General features: G+C 45.0%; 1 protein-coding gene and 1 long non-coding RNA gene across 8 annotated transcripts in view; both read left to right on the top strand.

Annotated features, from left to right (window-relative positions):
* Hdac9 (histone deacetylase 9) overlaps window positions 1-25,845 on the top strand; it is a 511,434-nt gene that overhangs the window by 189,509 nt on the left and 296,080 nt on the right. The window lies entirely within an intron of this gene.
* LOC126511529 (uncharacterized) lies at window positions 71-24,675 on the top strand. The gene is made up of 4 exons (XR_007594712.1): window positions 71-241; window positions 342-414; window positions 23,229-23,458; window positions 24,236-24,675. It is a non-coding gene; the product is annotated as an uncharacterized lncRNA (long non-coding RNA).

Below are 25,845 nucleotides of genomic sequence, written 5' to 3'. Positions count from 1 at the left end.
CCCTCTGATTGCGTTCAAAGCTCCTCCTTCCCAGCCGTGCAGAGTGCGCTGGAGTACGGGCTGACAGACAGCCTCTCTCCTCCTCTTCATTTTGTTCAATCAGTGCTTTCTGGCACCTATTGGGCTTCTTATTAATAGTAATAAGATGTTCATTCACTGAGTGTCTGGTACTACCGTGCCTCGCTCTGCCTTGCCGCTGAGGCAGGGAAGCAGACGGTAGCACTGATTTCTGAAGCATCAGGTAGTGTTTAACAGGGCGGGGGGGGGGGGAGACGACAAAATTAGCAAGTTGACTAACCACTTCCCTTCCTTGTGGCTCTTTAATATTGTAACGGACACAGGAGCGTTCAGAAGGACGGGGCTCGTTTTCCACACCACAGCACACTTTGGCAAAGGGAATGCACAACACAACGGGTGAGTTTCCTTTCGTTTAAGTTTTTGAGAGAAGTGTAAAGAGGGTGTCGTGCGGGCGCTTCTCAGCTTCCGTTTGCAGACGTCTTTAAGGGTCTGCAGGCTGTGGGAAGATGACCCTGGAATGAGGGGAGCAGAAGGGGTTCTGATCAGTAGCAATGAGACAAGGGAGTGAGTGAAAATCCAGCTCTGGGTAAGTCTTGGCTGTTCCAGGCTGGGGCAGTTCTAGAGTTGGTGGCAGCATCCATTTAGGAAGCGTGTATGTTATCATACCTGGGTTCTCAGTCTTGCTGTCAGAGCGTCAGCTGCAGAGCCTGCGTGCCTTGGACCTGAAGTGATTACCATCTTACATGGTTGAAATTGTTTCTTGCTTTCATCTTTTTGATAATGGAAAATGAATATGCAGAGCAGTGCACAGGTTCCCCGGGCACTCATAACCCAGCCCCCACAGTTAGGATCTGGTGTTGTTTCTTAAGGACTATCGCAGTGGGTACCTGCTGTGGGGTGTTGGATTATAGTATTTTGAAACATGTCCCTTGTAAGCATTAAATGAGAGAGGCCTAAAATTCCCTAAATGGCCATGCCGACCCATTGATTTTAATTTTGGAGACTGTTAAGTCGGAGGATGGAGTGATGACCGACAGGAAGTTAGACTTTGGAGGTCCAGCGAGTCAACGAGCAGGGATAGGACATCAGATATTTTTTGGGACCAGACTTACTTTAGGCAGAGTTTTGGTTTCATTATATACGGTATTCCCAAGAAGCTTCTTAACTTCTCGTGCCTGAGTTTCCTCACCTCAAATGAAGACAATAATATTCAAACATGGTGCTGGTCCTACAAACTGTTACCTGAAATTATTACAGCAAGGTGAGGTTGGGTCTATTTCTGGATACTTCACTGTTCTGGCCATTGTTCACCTTCTGATTATTTGATTTAGAGGACACATGAGGAAGATTTCCACTGAGAAGCTTGTCCTGGCCCTAAGAATCCCTCGCTCTTGCCACAGCCACCCTCCCTCCAGCTGTCCTCAGAATGTGTCTGAAAATGTGCAGTGAGCAGGCCTTGCTCATCTTCTCTGAGAGGAGAGGCAGCAGAGGGTTGTGTAAGCTCTCAGAGCCGTGAAGAACAGACTGGAGGGCAGGGACACCTTCCTGGGCCTTCTGACCACCGTGGGGAGGGGTGTGGCTAGGAATGAACCCTGCTTTACCTGGGTCTCTTTCTCTAGCCTGGATTTGGGTTTTCTTTGCCCCGAGGAAGTGTCTCCAGGCTGCCCAGGTTTTCTTCTGGTTCGGCAAACTGGCGAAATAACTCTTTTCAGTTGTAAGGACAGGGATGGGATCCTGAGGCTGGTAACAAACTGGGCGGTCAGGGTGTTCTCTGGATCGCCTTTCCTTCTTCACGTTCTGAGGCCTGCATGGCGTGATTAGGATCAGTTGACATTGGTCTGCACACAGAGCATCTTTCTACTTTAATACTTCCAACGTCTCTCTATGTTACTCATTAATGTCTTTAGATATAAAGAACTGAGGCACAGGGAGAGGAAGCAACTTTTTCTGATTAATTAGACACCACAGATTCCTCCCCCCCATGTCTGTCTGATTTGAGCACTTGCCTATAAAATAATCCATTGTTTCAAATACGTATCGTCAAAACACCCGCTAGGTTCTGCTCTCCGTCTTCCTTGAATGAGAGAGTTATCAGTAATCTTTCAGCATGAGGTGCATGGAAAAGACTCTTTTGGAAATGTTTTTTCCCCCAGAGTGAATTCTTATACTGCCTAATTAGAATCTGGAAATGTGTTGTAAACTTTGACAGATACGGAGGCTGGTGGGGCAGAGGCCCCACTGTAGCGAAATGCGTATTGATGAGGGGAAAGAAGCATTCTTTACCATCTTCAGCGGTAGATCTGCTCCGTGGCCATTTGTCTCACTTGAGCTTGTGCAGAGGGAGCGGGACGTTCACCTAAGTTCGTCTAACAGAGCGTGCAGTGCTGGGGTGTGGTCTGTATCAGCTGCACGTATCATCTATGTAAAACATGATGAACCCCGAGGAGGCACTGAAGACATAGGAGCTGGCGGGGTCTGGGGAGAACAGGGCCGAGCACAGTCAGGCATTTTAGACCCTGGATTTGGTTATCGCTCTTTTGTTCCGAAATTACTGGTGCAACTGCAGAAAATAGAACTGAATGTGTGAATGAAGGGAGAGGTGAATTTCACAGTTTCGGAGAGAGTTTTCCCTCCAACAAAGCAATAATGCTTTCACCCCCCACCTTTTTACAGAAGGGGGCAATCTTGGAGGTGGAGCTGAGGATGCAAACGTGTAAAGTAATGGCTTGTCTTCTATCAGGAAATCTGGTATAATGGACACACTTTCATTTTTCCTCATTTTTTTAAATCATTGTCCAAAGAACTTAGGTCAACTTGAGAAACTTAGGCGAGTTGTGTCTTTGTGATTGCTAGAAAGGTTTTTGAGATCTTTATTTTTTTCCACAGAGAAAGTCCCTTTTAGAGGGGGAACAAGGGAAGCAGGCATGGAGAGGGAGGATGAGAGAGAGACTGGGGGGAAACGGATGGAGCGGGAGAGAGGGATTTTGAGCACCCTTAGAGCCTGGAGCAAGCACAGGCTCCCTAGCTCTGCCAATTGCAAGCCATCTTCTGCAATTGCTCCTTCATCTGTTTCGTTCATTTCATTTTTCTGTCTTCAGTGTCTTTATCCCAGAAGAACGCATAACACACAATGTGCAAACTAGCTCCACGGTTGGAAGCTGCTCCACCTTCTGTGTTTAGAGACAGAAGTACCCTTTTGTTTATCAATGCCTGTTTTGTTGTGTGTTCATGTAATTTTTAAAGGGCTTCGTCCTGTGGACTCATGTTTCCAAATCTTGCTTTTATACCCTAATTTAAAAATATTTGTCTGTGTCTTTGTGTCACTGTTCTTTAGACATGAAATCTTTTGTTAATGTATGACGAGAAACAGAATAAAAAGTCAGCGCACTCGTGTATGTAGAAGGGGAGTTCCGTGCAGGTTTTGGCAGAATCTGGATTTCGCAAAGGATAGTTGTGTCGGGAGCTGCAAATTGTCCAGTTCAGCTCGGAGGAACTGAAAAGTTTACGCACTTAGAATGAGGTCGAGGAGAGAATAGATCATGAGGTGTAAGGCTGGATGGACAGAAACGCTCTTGAGTCTATTGCCTGGTTCAGAAATAATCAATGGTCTGGACTGACAGCAGCATCAGGGGCAGTGGTGGTGCGCGGACTGGAAACTCTCTTCTTACACGGAGGGTATGATAAGGAGCTGCCCATGAGGATGAGTGAGGGAGTGTCTGTTAGGACCTCACTGGAAACGTGCATTCACGTCATGAGCAAGCGCATGAGATGCTTCTGAAACGTTCCAGGAGGGTCTGTGCAGCCAGGGGATACTCACCCAGGGAAACGGCATCCTACAAGGGATGCCGAGGGTCCGAAGCTCAACTCTGGAAACTCCCAAAACTTAGCAGATGAGCACTGGGGAAGCAGCCAATCAGGACAAATCACAGCCTGATAAAGTGAAATCCAGAAAGCTGTGACTTCAGAGGAAGCCTAGGAAAGCATGGTCAAGACAAGGACTGGATGTCTACCGTGCGTAAAGAACTGATAAACTTTGAGAACCATAGAAGGATTGTGGGGTCTGCAGGTTCCTTCAAATTGCGTTGTTTTGACAAGCTAAGAACGTTATGCTGACTGACTTCATGAAGATGTGAAGACAAGGGGACGCCATACTGATTTCTTGAGTGGTGTTGTATTTATGTTCTTATTTCTATTGTCATGAAGTGCGCAAAATTCAAGGAAACAGAAGTAAACTGTTTATGTTATCCTAGATTTACTTCCCCAAAGTAGAAAATGCTTGCAGCCAGCACTTTCTTTGTAAGTGTATTTCCAAATGTCAAGGCTACCAGATACAGATCGTTCAGCTGTGTCCCCTGGGACACGGGTGACAGTGGCTGAGGCTATTTTTCATTGTCACAAAATGGGAAAGAGGTATGTTTTTGGCATCTGCTAGCTAAGGCCAGGGGTGCTGTTGTAGGTCCTATTCTGTGTATGGCAGCTTCCTTCTCCATCAGAGTGTTTGGCACCCAATGCCCGCAATGCCCCAAACACAAAGTATGACACACATCTGCTCAGTGCCAGTGTAAGTTGGTGGTGGTGGTAGATCACCCTCAGAAGTTGAATAAGTGAGAGATGGAGATCTTAACGACTTTCCCATGGTCTATCTACAGGTTTATGTAGTGTAAAGTGGTCTCTGCCTCTCTGTTTTTGTCTGTTTGTCCATCTGTCTCCCTCTCTCCTATCTGTTTCTGCATGTATGCCGATGTCTGTGCAGGTGTGTAGATGTGTGCAGAGTTGCGGGAACTGAAAGATGCCTAAGGCGTTATTGCTCATGGCAGTCCACTTTAATTTTGAGAGAAGGTTCCTAACTGACTTTGAGCTCACTGTGTGATTTAGGCAGGCACGCCAGTGAGCCCTCGTTATCTATTTTCTTTGACCTCTGCCCCCTGAACAGAAGTCAACATGCTAAGAACTTTTAAAACATGGTCTGGTCTTAGAGGAAGAGGACACTTGCTTGTTTTTCAGCCGTCTGGCCTCAGACCCAAAATAATCTCACAGAAACTATGTTATTTAAAACACTGCTTGGTCCATTAGCTCTAGCTTTTTATTGGCTAACACTTATATCTTAATTTAACCCATTTCTGGTAATCTGTGTATCGCCACATGGCTGTGGCTTACCTGCTAAAGTTCCGGCGTCTCTCTGCAGTGGGACTACATGACTTCTCTCTGACTCCACCTCCTTTTCCCCAGCATTCAGTTTAGTTTTCCCTGCCTAGATAAGTTCTGCCCTGCTATAGGTCCAAAGCAGTCCTTTATTAACCAGTGGTATTCACATCATACAGAGGGGAATCCCACATCAGTCTGGTGATTGGGCTCAGGTCCTGGGCTGGAAAGCAGACACATTGACCACTGTCTCTCGGTCCCACAACATGTTCTTTCAATTTGGTTTTCTTATTGATGCTTCTTTGTAGAAATAAGTAAGTGAATGTCAACAATAAAGCCATGAAATGTTTCCCTAGGATTAACTTTCCACAGGATTCTTCTAACCGGTATGAATGGAGGGCAGTGCTTTACCTGAGGCTGTTACACTTCTCACGCCGGCCGGAACTGAACATTTGATGTCTGGTTAGCTCCTATGCTGTAGTGGACAGTAGGGAATTTCTGTAGTCAAAATAAATTTAAAAAATTTATAAGATTCATTTTCTTAAAATGTAGGAAGATCTTCCATTCTCTATTTTTCTCATTTTATTTTAATATTCTTGATGTATCTAATGTGTGATTGAATAACTATTTTTAAAAGTCCCTTGATAGTCATCTCCAAGGCAGGAATTGTCTTTAGTTTTTTTTTTTTTTTTGAGTAATTGTCTTTATAATGCACACTCTCATAGTAACCTGTCATTCACAATTAGGCTAAGGGTTCTGTGATGATGAATATGCACACATACACACACAAACATATATCTCTCTTGGAATATATTGTAGAACTTCAAACAAGGGGCTGTCCTGATGTAGAAAAGCTTAATTCTATTAGAATCCAAGCAAACCTATAAGTCAAAACCATGGCAAAAGGGCAGTCTCTTTCCACATCCTGTCCTTTTCCTTCTTGGTTCTAAGTCTTCCCATCCATGAAGTTAAGAGTCCGTGTAGCTCAGTATGTAAACTTGCTGGACCAGCTTTCCTCTGTTGAGCACCCATTTGAGCTCCTGAGCCCCATCCCCGCCTGGTTGCGTCTGCTGATGAGGGCTCCGCTCCGCTCCTCTCTCACACCCCATTTCGAGCTCTGTTCCCGTTTCTTTTTCTGGAGTCCCACTAGCTACTAATGCAAAGGTGTCATCTGTATTATTAGCAGTAATTCACAATGCACTATTATTGGTCTAATGTATTCAGTCCCAGATGGCACCTTCAGAGGGCACCTCAGTGCCCGCACCTAGAGTGGGTCCTTCTGGTGGCTACTCAGGTAACAAGGCAGATGCCTGCAAAGCTGGCTGGCATCATTTCCACAAATACTTCTGTGATTTGTACCCAAATTCATAAATAGTTTTAGACATATTAGACCCATATTTCAGTATTGTTTTATGTTTTTCTCAACAATGTCTTTTTAACTTTTAATGCAGTTAATATTTACACATTAATCTGTGCTCAATTATATCCTCAAGGCAGTGGTTATATGACCGCATTGCTACATGGGCCACTGCCAGGCACATCCTGCTATTGGCTGTTGTCTTAGTTATCCCATACAAAGTCACAAAAACCAATAGTAAAACTGTAACAAAAAGATTTATCTATGAGAAAACCAAGATGTTTTTTATAAAAGTATCATATTAGAATTTTGTAAATGCTATGAAATGAAAATTTCAACAATTAGACAAAAATATTTTTGAAATTTGAAATGTTTTGAATTAGGATTGGGCTAGATTCTTTTGGCTGAAAATACTAAGTGAGATTTAAAACATTTTGGGGGCCAACTTTCCTAGTTTTCAGATGAATAATGATGTGTAGTTACTCTTCCGTCTGTTACTGAAGCTGAGTTGAGGCACAAGGAAGGGAGGAGCAGTCTCAGGTGTGTGACTGCATCTCAAAGGGCTGCATTAATGTTTATGCAAAAGGAAGATCTAAAAAACTTTTCTTTTAAAAAGTGACTAGTACCTTGCCAATATACCTCCCTAAGGGCTTCCCCCCGCCCATTCCTTTGTGTTTATATGTGTATGTCTGTTGCTGCATAACATTTGAAGCCCTTTTTGCTTCAAAATTTTCCCTACTTACGACATGTTCTGATAATCTCAATTTAGCATATTCCTCAGTTTTGTTAGCACCTTTGGGTAGTATGTTGGAGAGGGAAGTAATGAACCGGCCACATTCCAAGAGATAACATGTATTTTCCCATTAACTTTGCTTCTGTGTTAATTTTGCCTCATGAAATCGCACTCCACTGGCCAGGAGACTCTCCCCATGCATCTGCTACCCTGGTGTCATGCGGCATTCTGCCAGGAAGGTCCAAGCTGCACCAAGGTCAGGCCTCTGTTCAGCAGCACCTTGTCCCTGGGAAGGCGGCGCTGCATGTCCTAGACCTGGTCTGAATCTCTGTGGGACCCCCTTCATTTTCTCTATGGCTCACCAACTCAAAGCCTCTAAAAAGTCATAAGTTCTGGCAATGCGGACATCATCACCCAGAATTCGCATCTTTCTCCACTGACAGCTGCACCTCTCTGCACACATGGACTTTTCCAAAGAGCGTGAAGGTTGAGATATGTCCTGGACCAATGCCACTCTTGCTGGAGCCATAAATACAGGGTTGTCTTTGACTTAACCTCCTGAAAGAAGTGATAGGGAGTGGAAGGTCAAGTGTGCACCACGTAGTATGCTTAAGAATGCTGAAATGTTCTCTGTAGACATAGAAATAACATGTTGTTCATCAGGACTAATGTGGAAATGCAGAAATTATTTTAAAGTCAGATGAAGGCATGCTATAAGAGCAAACTTGTCTATCTATTTATTTATTCCTTTCTCATTTATCTTTAGTCATGTAGGTTGAACCCAGGGCCGCATGCATACCAAGCAAGCGCCGTGCCAATGATCTGCATTCCTAGCTCCTAATAAACCAGTTTGGTTTTCATTCTGGAAACGTCTCAAGTAAAAACATGAACAACTATTAAGTTAAAGTTCCAGAGCTCACACAGTTTCAAGTATTTCTTATATTCCTTATGCTAAAAGTAGAGAATGCTTTGTGCTTGCTAGAAAAGGGCTGTCCCACATCACTTGGAAGACTATGGTGGTTTCCTATATATAGTTGCTACAAAGCTCTTTCCAAAACAGCTATTTTACAGTTGCTAACACATCACTTGCAAAGCCCAATAGCATGGATCCTGGGTCTTGCAGAAGAGCTTACACCATTCTTCCTCAACCATTCTGAACAAAACTGCGATCAGAGAAGCAAGCACAATTACTTTAACGTTCCCCCTTGAAAACAAATGTGCTGTCCAGTCTTCATTAACACGATGCACACTGGAGTCACCTGAGAACAGGAAACGTCCACTGTGGAGCTGCCTCCATCAGACTGCCAGCATACATGGTTCTCAGCATTGTCTTAACTAGCAATTGATGTGGGAGGGCCTCACTGTCCTTGGTGCCATCCTGGGCACATTGTGTAAGAAGCAAGCTAGTCTCAAAAGTCAAATAAAAAAAAGAAGCAAGACAGTAAGCAGCATTGCTCAGTGGCTTCTGCATTACATAGAACACATTCATTTAGACATGGTAGTTGAGCTTATCATTTATTATAAAACAGTGTTTTATGACGTGTGTATGTATGAGTATGTAATGTATGTGTATATGTATGTGTAGGTGTGTCTGTGCATGTGTGTGCGGTGTGTGTATGTTTGTATGTATGTGTGTGTATGTGTACATGGGCATGTGTGGTGTATGTTTGCACGTATGTTTATATGCATGTATGTGTGCATGTGTGTGTGCACGTGTGGTGTGTATGTGTTTGTATGTGTACGTGTGTGTACGTGTGTGTGCAGTGTGTGGTGTGTATGTACATGTGTGTATATGTGTACATGTGTGTGTACATGTGTGCGGTGTGTGTGTGCAGTGTACTTGCTGGGGTTACAGCAGCTTGGGGGACCCCAGGCCCCCCCTCAGGCTTGCATAGCGGGTGCTCCTCACTCCTGAGATAGAGCTCTTTAGGGCTGACAGGTACCTGGGTTTTGTTGCTGTTAGTTTATATTTTCTAGGAACTTTGATACTTAAGGATAGCATATTTTATAGTGTGTCTGTGTGGAGGGCCTGATTTCTCTTTAGCGGAGTTATTTTAAGACCGTGCGTGCCATTTCTACGCTTTGCTTACAATGAATTCGATAACAGGTTTGGGTTATCTCCTTTCTGGAGTTATGATATGGAGAAAGCTTATGAGAGCATTCATGCAAAAGATGATCATTTCTCCAAGTGATCTTGGCAATTTTGTTGAAGATTCATTGTTCTGAGACGTGGGTCTCCGAACTCCTCCTTTTAAACCCATATTTAAATAATTATAGCAGAAGAGAAATCTCTGCCTACCCCATATATGTGTATGTATATGTATGTGTGTATGCATTATGGGGATATGTTGAAGTGTGTATACACACATGTGTATGCACATAGATAGACACATCAAAATTTTCCTTGCATAAAGTGGTTTTAATCTCTTTTATTCCAGAGATTTCATTTAAGTTTTGTTTAATAACCTACTGGGAAAGTAAATAGCTTAATACTTTTTCATATTGCTATGTGGGTTTTTAAATGCAGAAATGGAAACCAAAACTTTGACATCCATTTACTAGACTATGAATTAACATAAATGTACAACAGATATATTAACAGAGCAAACTACCACTGTCTTTTGTGCCTTTACCTGAGAAATACCAGTCCCTCCTCCCATTCCCAGCAGACTCTCATGCTTAATAAAGGGGTGAGGAAATGGTGCCGTGGAAAATGTCTGTTCATTACATGTTCCCAGGTGGTCAGGTATTCCCACACATGTGCTTCCCAGTCTCCCTCTATCACCATCAGGTTCAGTATATAAGAAATGAATTTGGAATATATCCATTGAGTGTGACCACTTCTACATCTGTGCATCTGAAAAGTAGTCGGCTCACCTAAACAAACTGTGTTAAAGATTTTGCTGCGTATTTTTCTTTTAATTGAAAATAGATTTTTTTTCATACAGTATGTTGTGGTCATGGTTTTCCCTCCCCCAACTCCTCTCAAATCCTCCCCACTTCCTTACCCACCGAAATCCACACTTATCCCCATTAGAAAAGAAATAGACTTCTAAAAACAATAGTAAAATAAAGACAACCTAGAATAGGGTGAAAGATATAAAGAATAGACAAAGAACCACAGAAGTAGCACAAGAAACACACACACGTCACCCACACAGAAATCCCATAAAACACAAAATCAGAACCATAGTGCAAAAGCAACAGACCTGTAGGACAAAACAAAAACAGTAGCAGAAACAACTCCCTCCCTCGCGAAATTCAAGGCACCACTGAGTTCATTTTGTGTTGGCATCTGCTACTGCATGTGGGGCCTGTCCTTGCGAGTGAGTGATTTGAATACCCAGAGAGACCCCATTGGAGAAAAACATCTTTTCCTTTGCAAGTGGTTATCAGTTGGAGATAGTTTGGGTGTTACGGATGAGGCTTTGTGTCTGCTTCCCCCTCAGTGTGGGAACTGGGCTGCCTTTGAAGTGGTCTTTAAGCACCTAAGTGCTCCAGTGTGGGGAGAGCCCTCATTGTCAGTTCCTGCTCTCCTTCGGGGCACATGGAAGCCTTGGAGCCTCAGTGTGCACAGCGAGTGGGTGGAGCATGTTTGCATGGCCGGCTGTTTGTCTGCACTCTGGGCTCAGGCTGCTGATTTTGTGCACCTAATTGCCACCTGTGACGTCTGCCCGTATGCATCGTTCCCTAGTCATTGCTCCAGTGGGACTCTCTTTTCGTAGGTAGTTTTTCTTGAATCATTTTTATTCAGAAAATGGAAGGGACTTTAGATTAGATACAGGGCTTCCTATTATTCTTTGGTCAGGAAAAGCTAATACTTAGATAAGTATTTTTACATAATTATCTGTGTTGTTAATTGGTCACTCCATGGTTCTTTCTTAAAGCATAGGATTTTTTTTTTCTTTCTGGTTGTAGAATAGCATATGGAAGTCATTAAAGGAGCGGTCGTTTCTCACAGATGGTCTAAGAACATGAGCTGTTGGAATGGCTGAGTGGGATGATGTTGGGATCACCGGGCACGAGATGGCACAGGGTGGTCACAGGACGAAGCCTTACGTTTTTATGTTGTGGAGCAGAGGCTCAAGTATACAGAAGAGTTGTTACGTGCCTACCAAATCTGCTTCCACGGAAATGGAGTTGTAGAGGAGTGTATGACTGGCCAATTAGGAACTCGGGCCTTAGGACTCTCTCTCCTTTAAGTGTGACTGGGAAGCTGTCCTTAGGCGTGGCAGTCACCTCTGGTCTGTGCTGGAAGACTCTGTTGACCGCTATGCTCCCTTCCTCCGTACTCGCTGGAACCCCAGACGGTTTTGCTGTTGCTTTAATCATATATCGACAATAATGCTCTAGGCAGGAAGTCGGAAAGAAGCTTGGCTGGTGAAGGATCTGCCAACCTGCAGTGCGGGGTTACCTGGTTTGATGGTGATAGCCATTTAAGTTAAACTCCACCTGAGAGAGAGAATTTTGTTGGCTGGAGCTCTGCCCATGTTTAGTCATGAGGGAGTTGGATTTGAATCTGCGTGCCTCTGTGCCCTTGTTTGTTGTCTTTTGTTGAGATTGTGAAAGAGCTTAACAGTTCTGAATTTACAATACAGCAGGTACTGAGTCGAGGTCTTTTTACATTCTGTCATTTATTGCTCACAACCAAGTAGTAAGCTGAGAATTGTTATCAGGCTTTATTGATGTGCGTACTCAGGGAAAATGATGATAATTGACTCCCCCAAAGGTCTGGGGTTAGTCATGGAAGGTTTGAAGCTCTGATCAGTAACCCCAGAGCTGTCAGTCGTAAGATGACTAACTTTAGAACAGTGCCTAGGAAGTGTGGAACATCCCATAATCGCCACTTCCGTTCTGAACCCTTAGAACAGGCATCCTAACCCGGTGTCCCTTACAGCCAAGGTAAGATGGGCTGCGCTCAGGGGAGCCAGGGGTTTCCTAGCAGGGGCCACGGAAGCCTGAGCACCTCAGTGCATGGCCTGGAAACCAAAGAGCAATGGCTTTGGCTTCGGTGTGAAATGAGATGGCTGTGTTTGCCTTTGGTGCGGGTGTTGGGGATCTAAGCCCTTTATGCAGTGAGTCGGCCACTCCAGTTCTAAGTTTAACATTTTTTTCCCATGACAGAAACAGTCTTTCACTTGGTCAAACAAACCTATAAAACTATGAAAGAAACAGGGTTAACACAATAACATCTTCCCTCTGGTGTTTGTAAATGATCTGCCTGTACTTGGTTTGGAAAACTTTACTTTCTAATTGAAGCCTATTAGAAGTGAAACAGAGTGGATTCTTTTTTGGTTTTCAAATAAGCTAGTTTATTTGTAAATTTAGTCAAGATACATAATTGACCTAAAAATTTCACTAGGGTAATTTTCAAAATCACTTGAAGGCCACCCAATCACACTCACCTCCTAGCCTTCCCATGTCCACTCCACTCCCCCATGACCTCTTCTAAAAAGGCAGTCTGTTTGGTATGGTCCATATATTCACTGGAGTTTGGTCAAATTCCTAGTGGCTAGCGGTCTAAGGAAGGATGAGTCTTTCTCTTTCGTGCGTCCATGCTAGAAACCATCAACCGAGGAGAGCCTGTGGTGGCCAGAGCCACCTCTTCATTGCCCATGCAGCCACCTGCACCTCCTTGCTGTGGGTCAGCAAGGGGCGGGGTCAGCTCTCCATGTCACCCTCGCTGTGCTGTGGGCCAGTGAGATGTCAGCCCTGTCCTCTCTCCACGTGGAAAGCCAGCACTCCCACACAGAGGGTATTGTGCCTGCTGCCAAGCCGCTGCTGCTGAGGTGCAGGGCCAGCTTTCCTGATCCCGCAGCATTGGAGGGTCGCTGTGTGACTGCCCACCAGGGGTGGACAGGCTCCTTCCCACGCCTATGTTAACAAGACCGCAGGCAGCAGCCCACAGGTGTCCGCATGGTCTTAGGTGATAATGTAGGTTATAGATATCAATATCCTTGGCTGTATCAAGACCACTGGTCCACTCATGCCCTCAGTGCCTACGTGGGCCACGAGCTCGGTGGGCCTAGGTCACTCACTTCAGCTTGGTGCCCCGAAACAGCTAAGCCTGAAGTTATCACCAAGGAACCAGGCTCAGACTGCATAGATCCACATGAATCTCGGGCTTCATCACAGTCTGGGGCAGCAGCACGCACCACCAACACTAACATGGCCTCACTAGTCCTCCATGGAGGTCCAGTCGGGAAAGTTAACCTTTCCCCATCTTGGGCCTCTGTTTTTGCCCAGAGCCAGAGGGCAACAAAATGGCAGCTTCGTTTTGGTGTGTGTCTGTAGAAGCTCTAGGCTGTTGTACACCATTCCACCAACCCTGCTGGGCAGTGCCTGATCTTCTGTCTACCTCTCTCCAGTGTGCACACCACTCTGTTTTTCTATCCCTTTCTCCTCCCCACCACATAGTTGTCCTTTCTAGTGTGTCTGACATCGCCACCGCGGGCCTGCAAGAGACTTTCTCTGTCCCACCAACCAGACCCAAATAATGACATGGACACTTATTATTAACTGTGAAAGCTCAGCCTTTAGTTTGGGCTTGTCCTGCTTCCTCTTATAACTTAAGCTGTTTATATTCATTTACATTCTGCCATAGGGTGTGACCTCACTTCCACCTTGCATGTCCTGTTTCCTCTCTGTGTTTTGCTGGCTTCTCCCATGCACCTAGATTCCTCCTCCTCTTCCTCTCTCTCCCTGGAGATCCCACCGATCCCCTCCTGCCTGTCTGTTGGTGGTCCATCTTTTTACCATACCAATCCCAGCAACACTTCTCCACACGGTGTACTGATATCCCGCCATAGCACAGAGTGGCCCTTGGCTCCAGAATTCTTAAATTGGATGAAGAAATTCTCAGATGATAAATATTTGTGATGTTAAGATAGTCAGACTTCTTGGAATGCAAACATATGTTAAAGCACTTTGCTTAAAGTTATAATACTTAAGAATGTGTGCTCTCCTATGTCTTTGTCACTCATGGGATGGTGCACACGTGTGCATACATAGACAGACCACACACATGTAGATAACAGCAAGGTGATGTTGACCTTAGACCTCTGTGTGTTAGTGCAGGTGCACACATGTGCATATACAGACATAGGCCACACACATGTAGACCTCAGAAAAGTTAACTATGAACTCTAATTAGGTAATTACACAAGATTTTAAGAATTTATTTGTTCTAAATATCATGCTTTATCCTAAATTGATATTTGACTTGTTCAACATGAAGAGTACTTGATTTTAGCAATATATTATATGTATGAATATTTTCATTAATTGCACCCAGTTCATTTCCATCATAGTCACTGTTCACCTCCTACCTCACCTGCAACCTCCAGCATCTCTTTTTTAAATTACCCAATTCATGCTACCCATATAGTCCTGGATGAGGGAGAGTTCCCTGAAACTTGGTCCATATTCCAGGACCCAAACCTTAAAGAGAATGAACTCTCCCTTCCTGAGAGGCCAACGACTGTCCACAGCACCTTAATTGAGGGCAGGGGCTCCGTCGTGTCCAGAGACAGTCTCTCTTTGATCTCCCCTGGATCAAGTGCACATGGTCTTCCTACGCCCTCTTCTGAGATCGTCCCTGGGCCTCAGGGAGGGAGTGTGGTAGACACGTCCCATTTGCAACTGAGCTCGCTGAAGTCACTCACTCTCTAGGCTTTGACGACTTGGAAGATTTTTGCATTAGCCACTGTCCCTTTCCCAAAGAAGTTTCTCTGAAGATTAGCTGTGTTAATCGAGGTTCAGGATTGGTGCAAACCCTGTGACCCTCTGGAAATGAGAGATGTTGCTGTATTAGGTTTGGATGGTCTTAAAAGCTGAAGAAAGCTTTGACATCTTCTCTAGGTAGTTGGTAATTAGTACTTTATGCAGGCATTTTAGGTGTGTCCCACCCAGAGAACCTTTAGACCTGCAAACCTTGAGACAGGTTCATAGCAAAATAAGTAGAGAATATATAAAACCTGAAAGTGCCCGGATTCTTATGTATTGATTACATATATTATACACACACACACACACACACACACACACATATATATATATATAAAATATGTGTAATATACACATGTATCAAAATTGAAGTTATGCTGTCTCTTAGACTGAAACTCTGGGGATTAGTGCAGTGTTTTGGGATGAGCATGAAGGCGGAAACAGGACCCTCCCAGCGTCTGGCTGATATCCCATCCTCAGAGCCACGCTATAAGGCAGATCTCAGCTCTGTGAACTCAGGTCGCTGTAAACCTGGAGGCTTCAGGAGCACCCACAGTCAGATGGCTGGTGCGGGATTACTGTAAACTCAGCTCCTTGCAGGCGCTGCTGTGATCTCTGGTCCTGCCTGTCAATCACCCCTTCCGCCCTCTCCTTTGTACCTGAAAGTTTGCCAGAACTGACCAGAACCTTCGTAAAGCTGGAATGTTTTATGGCATTTGGAAGAACCGAAGTGCGTCAGTCGTAGAACAATGCCGTGTTAGCCCGCTGTGCAGGGTTTGTTTGCCTTTGCCCAGGGTCTACTCGCTCTTGGCTTGACACCCGTTTCCTCCGAGGTCCCTTTAATGGGATCTTGCAGGTTAGCCACAGAACTGCGCGGACTCAGCCACAGTTCGCTCTCCTCACCTACATAGTTCGAGGAACTGCTTTTTTAAATTTAGATTTCGTCTCTGATGAAGTGTTTTGACTAAGTAATACCAGCTTGATGCTATTTAAAATATTTTGACAGATGGGAAAATTGTTTCAGTCTGACTTGAGCAATACTTTATTGCAGTATTTTGCAACTTAGAAAAGAATTGGTAAAGGTACTCGCTTGTTCCCCGAAATAACACCCTTCCTTTCTCTCCGAGAGGAGCAAGGCCTCCATTCAGTCAGAGATTACAATATGTGTGTTGTGTATGCTAAGATTTCATGTGATTTAAGCAAGAGGGAACATTTGGGAACTATTTCCAAACAGGGAACACTTATTGTTCTGTAAGCAAACAGAACCTAAAGAAGTTCTAGGAGGATCTGCTGCAAAGAAACTTTACAAGCCTCTGCGGGCCCGGCTGCGTTGTTCATTCTGTGGCAAAGCCACCAGAACTTAGAGTCTGTGAGGGCAAGGCTTGGACCCAGCCACATCGATGTCCATGATTTAGAATAAGTTTTAATTGATTCAGTATTTTCAAGTTTATCATTAAGGAACAGCAACAAAACAGCATCCACCAAACCCCCGGCGTTTCTTGTCTGCTCCTTACACAGCTGTGCTGCAGGGCCCTACCGGAAGAACCGGTCAGTGGCTTCCTTAGGCCAGCCCAGCACAGCACAACTGCTCATGGGAACAGGCTACACGTGTGTCTTCCAGGCCTTGTGAATCAGACGTAGGTGAACAAATCACATGGGTTTTAGCGAGGCCCTTTTAGCTGTGTTGGCCATAGGGAGACTTTGTAAATACCACACCCACCTTCTTCACAGGAGGGGGACTTGGAAGGGATTGCAGCACGTGGTTTCCAGGATGTTTTAACTACAGAAACCTTGATAGCGTTTTACCCAGGCATTGTTTTGCATCAGGTTGTGATTAAACTACCAGAGTGGGTCTTTCTTGAGAGGAGGACCCAAGATGGCCCACGAGTCCTATGTATTCCGTTGTCAGGATGTATTCCATTATTCCAGTCATGGACTGGCCTGGCATTGAGGAGCGTCACCAAAATCATAGCTGGTCTGTGTGTCAGCAACAGCCTATTGCTGATTAGACCAGGAGCGCCAACTTTGCTTTCCTAATTACAGCAGGATGCCAGCCATAAAATGATAAATATACTCAACTTTAGGATTTCTTCTCACCGGGCACAGCCAGCCTCAGAGTGACCCCTTGTCCAGTGCTGGCATTTCCTTCAGATCTGACAGAGAACTCAGAGCGCAAATGGGGCTCTTTGCAAATGTAGAACCAGAGGAAAGGGAAGTTGATACTTTCTCAAGGCCTTTTAGTAACATGTGTAAGCCCCCTATTCACACACACACACACACACACACACACACGACACATGGGGAGGGAGAGTGAGTGGTGGAGAGGGAGGGAGAGAGGAAGAGAAGAGAGAGGGTGGGGCAGATGGAGGGAGAGAGGGAGGGAGGGAAAGAGAGAGGGAGGGAGAAAAGGAAAGAAGGAGGGAAGGAGAGAGGGAGAGAATTTGAATCATATTCCATACTGTGAAGGACAGCAAGCCTCACTGTCTACTACCTAACCTTGTTATGAGATTCTACTGTATTTCTTTCTTTCTGGTGTTTCAAAGAAAATTCTTAAGTGAAATCTGACAATTAATACCTGTAGGTATTTTTATATCATTAAGTAAGCTTTAATAAGTTCTGCATTCTAGTATCATATTTTTACATTAATTACATATTGATTTTGTTCATTTACTTCTGGGGAGGTTTGATGGAGACAAATATACCAATTGATTAATGTTATTATAACCAGAATTATGCACTTAATGCTTTGAGGAGATGCTTAGTTCCAGACGGTGTATTAAGTGCAGTTAATTTTACATTGAATTAATACATTTTATCCTCACAGTCAATTTATTACAAAGGCTTTTAATTTTTTAATATGATCCCTAGTGAAAATGATACATTCTTCCCTTGCATAGGTATTCCGTATGAGTGGGGGGAACCACAGATCTGCTTATATGATGTCTTATAATTTATATTTTCTTTTCTATTTCTCTTCAATTTTTTTTAATGTTTCTTTCCAGTGAAAAGAACGTGCGGGATTTAGCAGATGGTTTTCACTGCACATCTGCTTTCTGAATGGAAGCTGCAGAATGAGCCTGTCACGGACAGGTGGCATCATTCTGCACACATGGATGTGTGCACAGGAAGGACATCCACGTTCATAAGTAACTGGCCAGTCCAGCTTTCAGACTCTGCCACGGCTTCTGTGGGCTTCAGCAGTCACTGTGTGCTCCGTCTTGCTGGATCAGAACCTTTAGATCCCAATCAAGACTGGTGAACTCTTCGTCTATGTTCAGGGGTAGTGCTGCGACTCCAGGAGTTTCTTTCTGGAAGGTCTAGGCACCAGGAGGTGGGGTCGGAGGAGGTGGCCTGGACACCGAATGTTGAGAAGCTGTCATACAACTGCATCTCTTGCTTAGAATATGTTTGGTCTTTAGAGAAGGTTTTTGTAAAGGGACAATGGAGATGAATTTGAAATGGAAATGGCACTTGCCCCCAAAGTCCCCATTATGCGCTACCATGGAAAATCTACTTAATGCAGCTCAGGGAACAACTGAGGAAAAGCTTCGCGTCCAACCTTAAATTGCATCTTTTTAATGGGAGGCTTCTAGGCTGTGAGGGGAGGGTGGGAAGGAGCTGGGCCTGGGGGTATACACGCCTCCCCTGGCACAGCGCTCGGTGTGAAGTAGTAACAGCACCAGAGTTTATTCCTTCCCTAGTACTGTTCGGTTGACTTGAAATGTGCATTTGGTATACAGATAAGGAACTCGGAGCAGGAGAGCAATGACACAGATTTACTGGGTCTCCAGCACCTTGCCTTGCCTGTTGCTGTCTTCTCAGAAGTCATCACCCTTTCTGCATTCTTATGTGGTCTTCCAGAATATGGCACTTGGTGTGTCTGTGAGTGTATGTGCAAATATTAACACATAATAATTCATCATTTGTATGCCCTTCTTCTCCTTCTCCTTCTCCTTCTCCTTCTCCTTCTCCTTCTCCTTCTCCTTCTCCTTCTCCTTCTCCTTCTCCTTCTCCTTCTCCTTCTCCTTCTCCTTCTCCTTCTCCTTCTCCTTCTCCTTCTCCTTCTCCTTCTCCTTCTCCTTCTCCTTCTCCTTCTTCTTCTTCTTCTTCTTCTTCTTCCTTTTCCTCTCTTCCTCTTCCTCTGTTTCTCAGAGGTCCTCTGCACAGCTATATAATATTTCCCTGTATGGATTTTATAAAATTAACCCAATGGGCTTTCTCTTCGCAAGCATTACGTGGTTTCTAGTATTTTGCACACCTGGATTTTTTTTAGATGCAAACGGCGCTCAAATCATAGGTCCTCCGTGAGGCCTCTTATTCTGGGGAGAAGCTTCCTAGCCTGGAAGCTAATCTTCAGGCAGGATTGACTGAGATGAGAGTGCTGAGTTGGGTCAGATGTGTGACAGGAAGCTGCTTGATGTCAATTTTCTCGGACAGCTATTTTTAGCTTCAGAACAGTAATCATGGCAAGAAATCTTTGTATCCTGCCCTAGACAATCTTTTCTTGGAAGACTAAAGTGGACCCCTTTAAAGGGTTCAAAAATGCAATTTGCTAACAGTTTAATGGGTTGATTAGCGACTTTGATAGTGTATTTCTCAAGGAGAAAACAGTTTTGTGCTGTAAAAGGTCCATCTGCTTTGTTCTCCACAGATATCAAAGCTTTTCAGATCCCTGTTCCTGTCCACAGAGCTTAGGAAGCCTAGCTATCAGCCGTTCTGTGTTCTTATCATCCACAGAGCTTTGGGTGTGAGACCCGTGTAGTATTGTTTCTCTGCCCAGTCCTTTGGAGGTAGTTCTACTGGTGATACAGAGAAAATGGTTCTTCACCATAGGTGTTTTCTGTTCCTCATGCATCTGTTAAGCAGGTTTTTACTTCAGGAAAAAAATGTATCCAGCATTGCTGATTGCCCATCATATGGAAAATAGGCTAGCGCGGTCACGTGGGGAGCTGATGGGAATTCGTGGCTAAGTCAGCTGGTTGTCTGTTTTGCTGGCCCAGCTACAGTCAGAGTTGCTGCCCTGTGGCAAACCCTCTGGCTGGGACTGACTGATGCCAGCTCTCTGGGAAGTGGTTTTAGAATGGGACACTTCCCTGTCGGGAGATTTATGACCTAACACTCTGAGTTATTAAGGTGTAGGCTCAAGCACATGCTTCATTTCCCCTTGTTCAACATTGAAGGAAGAGGCTGCAGCCTGTGAGTCAGGTTAGCCAGCCTGGGGGCCGGAGGCTGGAGAGCCTTGTCAACGGGAGCAAACTTTGGATTATTTTGATTTTAATATATGCAAATGCCTTTATAATGTATGATGTGTTAGGTAGAAAATTATTACACATGCCAACAATTTAATTTAAAAATGATACTCTTGAATATTTTATGAACCACTGGAATAATATCACACCCTTAATGAGAAGGAGAATGGTGTTGTGCGCTTTGTTAGCTCAGCCACGGGGCCTGTATTCCACTTGCTACGCGGCCTCGATTCCTCCTGTCATGTTGGAGACGTCTGTGGCACAATAGGGAATAAACAGCAAATGCAGCCGAATGGCTGTCATCTTCACTTGGAAAATTCTATGGAGAACCTATTTGATATACTTTTAGATGGATTTCAGAGTTCTACAATGGTTAGTTAGAATCTGTGATTTGATTATATATACAATTAAAGTTAATCCAAGTGGGCAGAATCAACACTTTTCCAAATTTAACCATGTGGCAGGCATGCAAGTCAGAGATTCTGCCTTTAAAACCATGTTGATTCTTTTGTAAACCATCCTCCCATTCTCCTTCCTTACAGGGTGAACCTTTTCCTTTGCGAGATCATGTTGGACAGTTCCCTGGTGACAGTACTGTAGGAACTCAGGTTAGAAAGTGAGATGAGGGGAGAGGAGAGAGCACAGGGCAGGAAAGGCGGAACGTTCTGGAACGCACGGCAGTGTCTACCTCACAGCCCAGTGTTCTCACACTTCACTAGTGTGTTTATCCTTTCCTTACCAGCTACCATCTGCGTGTATGGGAATTCACTGCACGCTCGTCTTTCTGGTCTGGGTTAGCACACTCAGGATGATCTTTTCTAGTCCCGCCCATTTGGCTGCAAACATCGTGATGTCTTTTCTTCTTTTTTTTAATTTATTTATTTATTTATTAAAGATTTCTGTCTCTTCCCCACCGCCGCCTCCCCTTTCCCTCCCCCTCCCCCAATCAAGTCCCCCTCCCTCGTCAGCCCAAAAAGCAATCAGGGTTCTCTGCCCTGTGGGAAGTCCAAGGGCCACCCACCTCCATCCAGGTCTAGTAAGGTGAGCATCCACGAAACTGCCTAGGCTCCCACGAAACCAATAGGTCCAGTAGAATCAAAAACCCGTTGCCATTGTTCTTGAGGTCTCCAAGGCCAGCTGGCCTGGGTCTGAAAAAGCCTGGGTCAAAACCGGTCTCGCTGAACATAGCAGACAAGGAGGACTACTGAGATGTCTTTTCTTCTAACAGCCGAACAATACTCAACTGTGTAAGTGCACCACAGTTTTTAAAAATCCGTTCTTCATGTGAGGGACATGTAGGTTATTTCCAGTTTCTGGCTACTGTAAATAAAGCCACAGTGAGGCTCTTGAAATACAGATTGATTTGCTGAACCCTGACATACACAGACTTTGAGGCTTGTTGGTGTGCTCTGACTATCCCGTGTGTTAAGGGCAAGTGCTTAGGGTTGTTATGTGTGAGACACTTGGATTTAAGCCTGTTGCTTTTTGCTTGCATGACCTGTGTGTGTGTGAGTGTGTGTCCTGGTTTGCTTGTGTGTCTCTGTGTGTGTTTATGTGTTGATTCTGAAGACTGGACCCAGGGCCTTGGGCTCTCCTCCTGAGTTACATTACCTGCTCCTTATGAGAACTTTGGAAATTCGTTACATTGTTTCCTCAGGTATAAAGTGCTAATGACAAGTGAGACAATCTTACTTGCAGTGTTGTTGTGAAGACTGAATTTAAAGCGTGCACAGAGTGCCTAGACACACAGCCCTGACAGTCGGGTTTCTCAAACTGTGAAGTCCCGGTGGGAAACTTGTCCAAATGCAGACTGCCATCCACCTGTCCAGGAAGCTGCCTGAGTTCCACGTTTCCCAGACGTTCTCAGAAGATGCCAGGGGTCTAAAGGCGACATGCAGAGACGCAAATGCTTCATGAAACCATTGGAGAGCTGCCTCTACAATCAAGGGCTCTACTGGTTGGAACGGCAGGCCATTTTCCCTGATAACTTTGAGCTTACTGTAGTAAGTGGTAGATAACAAACGTGGACATAAAAATTAAGAAACGCAAGCCTCAGTGGCGTCCCACTGGGAAGGAGGTCATTGTACCCAAGTTTGTGCCGCTGATTGCCAGTGTAGAATAAGACGGTTTTCTAGATGTATCCAGACGGAAACATCCCTGTTCGTGTCGTTGTGCTCCCTGTTCCCTTCAGATCATCTTTATCGATGCCATAAAAGGCTATAGTTTTCCATTTATTCTTCCACAAAGAAAACCTGTGATCTTCGGAGCATTTTCTTTCTCTATGTTCGGTAGACGTTTCTGAAATTAGCAAGTTGAACTGATGTGTGGCAAACGTGACTGTGAATTTAAGGCAGGCTTTTGCTATGTAACACGGCATTGGAGTTAAGATCTGTTTGCCCCAGCCTTATGAAAACTGGGTTATAGGCACCCAGCACCATGCAAACAGAAACACGGGTCTTAAAATAGAGTTCTGACACCGTGAGAGGATAAACTTCGAAGGAGTGTGGAATCTTTTCCCATAGACGGCAAGGTTGAACCCGTGACTCGCGTGTTTCTTTCTTAAGGAGGCTTTGGCGATTGCTTCACTTTTCACCGGCGGGGGGAGGGGGACAAGCTAGCTGCCTTGCTGCCGAATCCATTCTCTGATAACTACCAACACCACGCCACGGCTGCTTCAAGCAATGCCAAGGCAGGTGAAGGATCTCAGTCACCGCTGAGTTGACTGTTCAGGCTGCAAGTTCCACTGAGTCTAGCCGAAGGCGTTCCACTCCATCCTGTGTTTTCAGAAGGTTTATTTTGTGCTTCCTGCCTGTTTCTGGCCCATTTTGTGGGAGGGACTCAGAGTCAAAGTCCTTTGAAGTAGACATGTTAAATTAACAATGTGTCAACGTGTCAACGTGTGAATGGATGGGCTGAGCCTGCTGCAGACAGGAGAGCTCAGGGCGGTGTTCTCAGGCTGTGCCTCCCCTGTTTCCATCCCTCTCACTGTGTGTTCCTGCTTCAGAACAGCACCAAAGAGTGAGCAGGAACACGCCAGAGGCCCCTTCACCCCGAGCCCCCTGCTTCCTAGGAGGTTTCCAATGGACGCTTTTCCACGTGACGCTCTGTCACGCTGTCGTGCTGGAGATGGCGGCCCCGCGTGAAATGAGGCAGAAGAGCAAAGGACTGTAGCCCAGGACAAGGTGTTAATGGAGACACACGGTTTGTGTGCTTGAGCCTGATCAGAAATGGCAGGTACGCGTCCAACCCCTAAAAAAATGGTGAATTAGTTTCTCTCGGCACACAGGCGTGATCAGCCACACCTCTGGTGGGCCGGTTGCAGGAACAGGGGGATGGCCGGAGGCATTTAAGGCTGTGAGTTACCTACTCAGACAGCACAGTAAACGAACAGAGTCACCGACTCCCAGCGTCACCTGTGGAGATGGTGGAAATATTGAGAATTTTCAGCTCCCACCACATTCATAGAAAAAGAATTACACAGGAGTGGGCTCTAATCACCCGGACTTCTAACCTGCTCTGTGGCTGATTTGAATACATTCCTGAGTAAGTGGCTTGGTTGAAGTAGCTCTTTCTGGTAATAAGGGGCTATTTTCCTGACAGCAGAAGGCAGTGAATTAGTGTCAACAGGCCAGGGCTTTGGTTTCGAGGAGACCACAGCTCATACTTGGGTTCAGCCTTTTCTAGTTGAATGAATTCTCTCCCTCTTGCTATTTCCTGGTGGAACAGGTGGGGATGATGGACTTCCATCACGGGGTGCTGAGGGTTGCAATGTTGAAACTCAAGCCTGGATCAGCGTGTGGGTGCTGTGGAATTTTGCTACCTCAAGCCTACTCTCGGATCAGCTGTACTGGCCTCACTGCAGGCAAGATTCTAGACATGCAGAAGGTCAGGCCCATGGCAGACCACCCTGCTTGGCATCTGTAGGCCCAGGATTTACAGAGCACAGCGGCATCACCCTTTGAATAGTGCAGCCATCAACAGGCACCTTTTCCTTTCATTTCCCAAATGCAGGGTAGCGGTCAGCCAGACCGGGCCTGGCAAGTAGAGCCGATGGTTGGTGCTGGATCCATGGAACCTGGAAGGAGAGAAACCAAGTTCACAGGGTGACCTCTGACCTGCGCACACACACTGCGGCTTGCTGGGGTTTCCTGTTGCACACCCACATAGTAAACGAACAAACAGTACACCTAAAAGTGTCGGGATTGAAACAAAGACACGGTATATGTTTGCCATTTTGGTCTTTCTTCATCAATATTGATTAGTGGCGCGAGGAATCGCTGCGGCTGGCGCACAGCGGTTTGGGCTTCAGTAAAACTTTGAAAATTGCCTCTCGGTTCCTTCTTTTTATATTTATGCACATAACCGTAAACCCGAAAAGCCAGAATCACAGTTTAAAAGTAGGCAGAATGTATCCACAAATAAAAACTCATCTAGCAACCAATAAAATGGAAACCCGTGAATGTTTTCAGTGGATTCTCAGCCAGATTAAGAGGAGAAAAAACACATCAAATAAAATATTTGGAAACTATGCTATTTGTTGATGCCTATAAAATTTAAAAATAAACTGAACAAATCTGCTTATTCTTCCCAAGTGTAACTTTTGTGAGTTTCCACGATTATTGGAATCACCATTGTAAATGCGTTGCTAAATTTAATTCTTTACTTAAAATCCACCAGTTTGGTGCTTGTAGTTTAACTCTGGCAAAAAGGTAGAAAATCCGATTTTTCAAAGGCCTCTGGACGCTGTTCCTCCATGCGTACTTTAACGCCTCCATCTCTGGAGGGCGCATGAGGAAGTTCTTGCCAGCTGGAGCCCGGGGGAGTTATCAGGTCATAGTTGAGGGATCTCAAGTTTCTCACAGTGTCTTGCGGGAATGGCTCTGCCACCGTGGGCACACCGTCTCGCCCTTCCAAACATTTTGTTTTCTTTCTCTTGGGACCCAAACTGAGCAATTTTATTTTTACACATACAATCTCCTTTCATTATGTTGTAGCAAGATTTTGCTGTTGCTGATCAGTTTTTAAAAGCGAAATTGTAACCTTAGGAACTCATTGTCAAGGGAGTGAATGATTTCCCTTCTCTGCCAGCCCATTGCTGGTTAAGTGTAACCAGCCCTGGGTGGACGACCTGGCTTCAGGAGCCTCACTGTTGTACCTCCAAGACCAAGGTCTTCAGGCTGTTCAGATGCAGCCACCTGCCCAATGGCTTTCATTGTCAAAACTACTCATGGAAGTTACCAACCAGTCCACTTTATTAGCTCATGAGACTGATTTGGGTTAATCAGACTCTTGACTATGCTTTTGCTCTGACCCCATCAGCTCTGTGGCTGACCTTGTTAAATCAGCTAGTGGGGGCTTCATAGCCTTGGACATCTTACTAAAACCACCAGCTAACGGGGGTGGGGCTTCACCGTGAGTGGTAGCATTCTTGTATTTCAGGACAGTAATTATGTCTGTGAGTACAGAACCCTCTGCACTGTCCCCCCCCCCCCCCCAACCCCGTAAAAGGTTTTGCTGCAGGCCTGGTGGCTCTTCCCAGTGTCTCTCATTGTCAGTCGCGTCAGCCAATCGCCAGCAGAAGAATGGTGAATTTGACAAACTTCAGATTTACTCTAAAAAAA

The sequence above is a fragment of the Alexandromys fortis genome, unplaced genomic scaffold (genome assembly GCF_014885135.2).
Source record: "Alexandromys fortis isolate MF-2015 unplaced genomic scaffold, M_Fortis_MF-2015_v1.1 scaffold_101, whole genome shotgun sequence".
NCBI lineage: Eukaryota > Metazoa > Chordata > Mammalia > Rodentia > Cricetidae > Alexandromys > Alexandromys fortis.
This window is presented reverse-complemented; position numbering and strand designations above follow the sequence as displayed.